At 47.9% G+C, this 6,000-nt stretch overlaps 1 pseudogene; it reads right to left on the bottom strand.

The window, feature by feature from the left end:
- Positions 1–917: 917 nt before the first annotated feature.
- Positions 918–3,570, bottom strand: LOC136388163 (small ribosomal subunit protein uS5 pseudogene; annotated as a pseudogene).
- Positions 3,571–6,000: the final 2,430 nt, after the last annotated feature.

Raw genomic sequence — 6,000 nt, 5'->3', positions numbered from 1 at the left:
TATGGAAGTTGCTAGAAGAAGCCTGGAAACTGAAAGGTAGATGCTAGAAGTCAATCAGACAGGAGTCAAAGTTTGAAAATTGGGAAACAAAGTCAACATCTTGAGGACTCTCAGATGCTTCTGCTGAATTCAGCTGCTTCCACAAGGGATGGATTTTTCTCCCATGTGCCTTAAAAGAGTGGTCTTCACATTGGACATACACATTCATGGCGGTGCACAGACTTCCTAGAAGACTTTGAAGGGAATCAGTATCCACATCCTCAGCTCATAAACATAGTTTCTCCTACATTTGTTTTCTCCTAAAACAATCCTATAATGTTTCTGTCCTACCTTCCTGTTTACAATAGCCCTTGGCTCACTTTACGCAATAATTGAATACCTCTCACCCTTCTGAGTCTTAACCGTGGTGCCTTGTCCCAGGAATAAAAGCCTTTAGTGCTTCAAACCAGGATTTCCAAATAATGGTTCTGAGAGAGCAAATGACTCTAATGGCTGGGTCACTGGTCGGACAGTTTCCAGTTCTTTGCTTTCAGAATTGAAGAACTAACTTGAGTTGTCAGTTCAAAGACCATCAAAATAAGTTTGATCACGATTATTATATGAATTTTGACATACAAACTCAGAATGTCAGAGAACAGTGTGACATTGCTCTAACTAAACTTCCATTCCCATCGCTGTGGATGTGTGAACAAAGTTTGTATTGTGTATAAAAACAAAAAGAAATATAATGGATGGTTACGGGATAATTTTCAAAAAGGAAAAACCATAACTCATTTATATGTATGTAATTAGAAATGCTGACATGAATTTGCTCAGAGATGCAAAACTGGTTGTTATCTTATAGGGCAATGAAATCTAATGTTTGGAATCATGTTTTCTAAAAAGCAGAAATCAATTGTATTTCTTTTTTTTTATTTTTAACAGGCATAATTCACTTTATTTTCCTTATATAAAATTATGTGGTGGCCACAGCGATGATCAGTGAATTCCTGATAGGGAGACTTATTGAACACAGTCTCTTTCCAGAGGTCAGGGGTGAGATAGCTATAGGTCTTGGAGATGGCATCAAAGGTGGCCTTGGCAAAGTTGCCCAGGGTAGCAGTGCAGCCCCTAGCCGAGGTATAGCAGTCGTCGATACCAGCCATCATCAGCAATTTCTTGGGCACAGGGGCAGAGACAAGGCCAGTGCCTCTGGGGCAGGGATGAGGCGCACCAGCACAGAGACACAGCAGCCTGTCACCTTGCAAGGGACAGTGTGGGGCTTGCCTATCTTGTTCCCCCAGAAGCCTCTTGAACAGGAACAATAGAGAGCTTGGCCAGGATAATGGCCCCACAGATTGCAGTGGCTACTTCTTTTGAGCACTTAACACCCAGACCAACATGTCCATTGAAGTCTCCAATGGCAACAAATACCTTGAAGCAGGTCCTCTGGGCAGCACGTGTCTGCTTTTGCATGGGCATAATCTTCAGAACTTCGTCCTTAAGGGATGCCCCCAAGAAAAAGTCAATAATCTCTGACTCCTTGATAGGCAGGGAGAAGAGATAGATCTCCTCCAGAGACTTGATCTTCATGTCCTTGACCAGGCGCCCCAGCTTGGTGACTGGAATCCACTCCTTGTCCTCTGCGAGCCTCTCGGCCTCGACCCCGACCCCGGATGCCGCTGCCAAATCCTCCACGGAAGCCGGAAGCCGCCGCAGCTTCCCATTCCAGGGCCCCCCGGGCCTCCGGACTCTCCACAGCACTGGTGTCATCCGCCATTTGCTAAAGGAAGCGACAAAAACCAGCCAACCAGTGAGGCCCTGGCATTCGCCGTCATCTGGGTTGGGGCTCCTGTCTGACACTAGGGTCCAGCCTGGGTCCAGCCCGATGCCCGTGAACTCCCGCCGCTAAGGATGCCAAGCCCAGGGGCCCAAAAGGACACTCACGTGTCTCCTCAATCAATTGTATATATTTCTATAGATAGAATTAGCTCACATTTTTGTGGACAAGAATAATTTTTTATTCTTTTCAATGAGCTACAAATTTTCAAAGTTGTAGCAAACTCTGTAAACTGTCACAGAAAACCATGGGCATAAACCCCTACAGAATCAGATAATTGCCCTGGTGTTGGGGCTTGTCTTTCTAGATAATAATCTTTTTTGTTCCTATCAAAACCTTTCATGATTTACCCAGCTGATCCCAAACTTTTGAGGGACTGGAGAGGCTCAGAAGCAGGTGACTGTCTCAGGTTAGGGCAGTCAGTCTTGGGTGTCTAAGGAAGATGGCTCTGCTGATGTGCATGTGGACACATGGGTGTGGACACATGAGTGTGGACATCAGTCCTCTGGTACAAAGCTGGGACCTTCATGGCCGCGTCTGGAGAATGAGAAACTCTTGTCTCTTTAATGTCTGAAGAGCTGGTCTGGGTGTTTGGAGTTCACTTTGCTTGCACTTCAATCAAATTTTTAAATGAGTGTTTTCACCCAAGCTGTGTGCAGAATGACAGGTGCACAGAAGGATGGATTGGAACTAAGATGGGTCTAAGTACAGTAATTTAAAGAGATGTTACCTTGCCCTGGCCGGTTGGCTCAGTGGTAGAGCGTCGGCCTGGCGTGCAGAAGTCCCGGGTTCGATTCCCAGCCAGGGCACACAGGAGAAGCGCCCATCTGCTTCTCCACCCCTCCCCCTCTCCTTCCTCTCTGTCTCTCTCTTCCCCTCCCGCAGCCGAGGCTCCACTGGAGCAAAGATGGCCCGGGTGCTGGGGATGGCTCCTCGGCCTCTGCCCCAGGTGCTAGAGTGGCTCTGGTTGCAACAGAGCGAGGCCCCGGAGGGGCAGAGCATTGCCCCCTGGTGGGCGTGCCAGGTGGATCCTGGTCGGGCGCATGTGGGAGTCTGTCTGACTGTCTCTCCCCGCTTCCAGCTTCAGAAAAATACAGAAAAAAAAAAAAAAAAGAAAAAAAAAAAAAGAGATGTTACCTCAAGGGCTGGAGTCAACCTCTTCAAGAACTTTTACAGATAAGGGACTTTACAGTTGGAAGTGACCTTAATGGATGATAAATTCTCTAATCTAATCACCTCATAAAACAAATGAGAGAACTTCAGCTCAGGAGTGGGGCAGTGACTTTCTCAGGTTACTCTGCTAGTTCATGGCCAGCTGAGACACTGGACACAGATACGACTCTAAACAGCCATGGCCTGTGAACCCATCTGCCCACTGTATCTTTGTGACTTAGCAGAATACATTGTGTCCACATTAGCAAAGTCCTGTATATATGGACTATTAACTAGGATGTGGAAACATCCTCGTTAGGGAGAAATGGACATTTTAATGGGACCTGTGAAAGTGAGTTTTCTCATCTGTAAAATGAACATATTGCAGTTGGTGAACTTGAACTTCTTTTCTCCTTGAAAGGAAGTGTGAGATGTTCCCTGGAGTAGTGCGCTAGCCTGAGTGTGGGAGAGCTCACAGGGAAGGAAGTCCACCTTCGTCTGACTCTGAGTTCTGTTCTGAGCAGCTGGAACACGTGCTGTCCCATCTCTGTGAAGCGTTGGTTGGTGATGTGGGAGCGGGTGACACTCATGTCCTCCATCTCAATACATATGTGATCTGTGTGTGGGGCCTCGTTGAGCTGGCCATGGAGAGAGTCTGTTCTGACCTCCGGAGGGGGTTTGCAAGGCTGACTAATGGTTCAGAGCCTGGGGAAGGGGTGTGTGCTGGTGTGTGTCTGTGTGTGTAACTGTGGTTCTGTTTGCTGGGGCTGTTAGATTTTCAAGGAGAGAGATCAGAAAACCCTAGGACATGGTGTTGGCCAGGATGGGACCTCCCAGTGAACTCTCTTCCTAGTTCTACTCTCTGTGTTTCTGACTGTAATTTGTGTGTATTTAGCAAGCTGTGTATGTATAGAAATGAAAGTTCTTCACACATGCCAGACCCCTGAGGGCTGTAATGTTGCTCCCTTACCCTTCTGCTTTCCTTGTCAATGAACCTTTTTCTTTTGCTCATGTGACAGCACTGCCGTGCTTGGAGTGTGCTCACTGCTGTCCTCTGGGTAAGTTCCAGCTCATCACCTTGCCGATTACAAAGGACTGGACATGGCCTCACCCCATGGGTGGTCCAATGGGTAGAAGGGCAGTGGAACTGGCTTGTTCTCTTGACCATACACTAAACTCTTCGAGATGGTATCTGATATTGCCTTGGCTTTTATGACAACTTCAGAGGCTGCCCTTATATGTAGCAAGAAGATTTAGAGCTCTTGGGAGTGTGCAGAAATAGCGGCCCGCCCCTTTCCTGGCTGTCTCCGGAGATCTCTGGGCTCCTCCTCCTTCAAGCTTCTTTGCCCAGCAGCTAAAGTTCAATATCAACCTGATGGTGAACATTTCAGATCCAGCTCTCATCCTTCACAAAACCGTGTGTGACAGCCCAGATTGTGGAGTTAAAATCTGTATCAGGAAGATGATGATTCAGTCATTTGGTGATGACTGAATGGGATCACCGCGTGCTTTTAAAGCTGTGCAATTCGATGTGCATTTTAGTATCTCCAGAATGGCCATGTATAGGGTGTTCAGGCTTCCCAAGGGACGTACTAAGCCATTGTCCCCACCTTGAGATTTGGCCTGGAAATGAGAGCTTTCCTTCCTAGGTGCTTATCCAACTGCAGATGGGCCAGATGTTGTATAAGTCCCTGAAACATCTGGATCTTTGCAATGGCTCTATACACTTAGCTCTTTCCAAGGACAAGTAGCATTTCTAGTCCCATAATTATTGTGAGTTACGTTTGCTCATCCCCCTTTCCTTAACTCCCTCCTTGCTTCCCCTCTACCTTACCAGATGCCTGGAGCTTGGGTAGGCTGTACAAATATGCAGGCTTTTCTTTCTCCCCCCACCATCCCCCTCCGGGTCCATCCCAGGCAGGGAATCTCACTTTTTAAAGAATAAATCTGTAAAAGAGGCAGCATTTCCAGAGAGGTAAATTTCTTCTCTGTGGGCACGGAGTGGGTATGGGTACGATGTGGGCATACCTGTGCGCATGTGCAGATCTGAAGTCTGTGTTCCGTGTGTACACCCATGTACCTACAGAGAGGGGACCAGGACTGTTAGCATTAAGGGCCTCTCATTTTCTGATGAGTCAAGACCATGAAAGGGAAGGACAGACTCAGGGAAGCAAGGGGGGGTGTCAAACTGCTGGGAGAAAAAGGATGGAGCTGGAAGAAGGAGCATGCTGGGCAGGAAGAAGTCCCAGGTTGATCTGCCGCCCCAGATTGGCAGGCAGAGGGCCATGGTGCAGCCGTGTGGGATTCTGGTGCTGGAAGCTGTGGAATGTCAGAATGAGCTGCCCCTCTCCCTTACTTGGTACAGCCTGAACTCTCTGCTGCTTTGAGGAGGTGGAAGGGCCGCTTGGCCTTCCCTGTGTGCAGAGTCCCTCACACTCCTGGCTAGGCAGATGCTGGCTTTTGTCTTCTCAATGTTGTATTCCCTCTATCCTGTCTAGAGTTGATGCTCAGAAGAGAACCCGGGAGAAGACCCTGAATCAGGTTGACCTCTCCCAACAGTTTCCTGCAAAGTTGTGAATGAAAACGAACCTCTTCCAACCAACAACCAGTGAACTCACTAACCAGCCCCAAACAGAACCCAGATGTGGGCAGATGGAAACATTACTGGGCTGCAATCCAGTTTGTTGGCTCTCGGTCTTGCCAGCATGGATGAAATTGGGCGGGGTTGAGGTCAGCCAGGGGGCTGAGTTAATCGTGAAGAAGGCACCCATGGGATCCAGGGTCTCCCATCAGACACAGGCTTGCTGATGAGCATGGACCACCCGTGGTTCTGCAGAGGATCAGTGTGGATAACTGAAATCCCCAACCTTATTTTAGCTCCTCCTCTCCCAAAAATGACTATGATGAAAGGCATTAAAAGAATTTCCGTAGAAATAATGGATCTGGCTGTTCGGTCAGGTCCAGGGGAGGTACTGAGGCCCAATTAATGTATGTAGTTTGGAAAGACTCTATCTTAACCAGGAGCGGTA

The sequence above is a fragment of the Saccopteryx leptura genome, chromosome 1 (assembly GCF_036850995.1).
Source record: "Saccopteryx leptura isolate mSacLep1 chromosome 1, mSacLep1_pri_phased_curated, whole genome shotgun sequence".
NCBI classification, from domain to species: domain Eukaryota; kingdom Metazoa; phylum Chordata; class Mammalia; order Chiroptera; family Emballonuridae; genus Saccopteryx; species Saccopteryx leptura.
The sequence above is the reverse complement of the archived record's forward strand: the minus strand, read 5'-3'. Positions and strand labels throughout refer to the sequence as shown.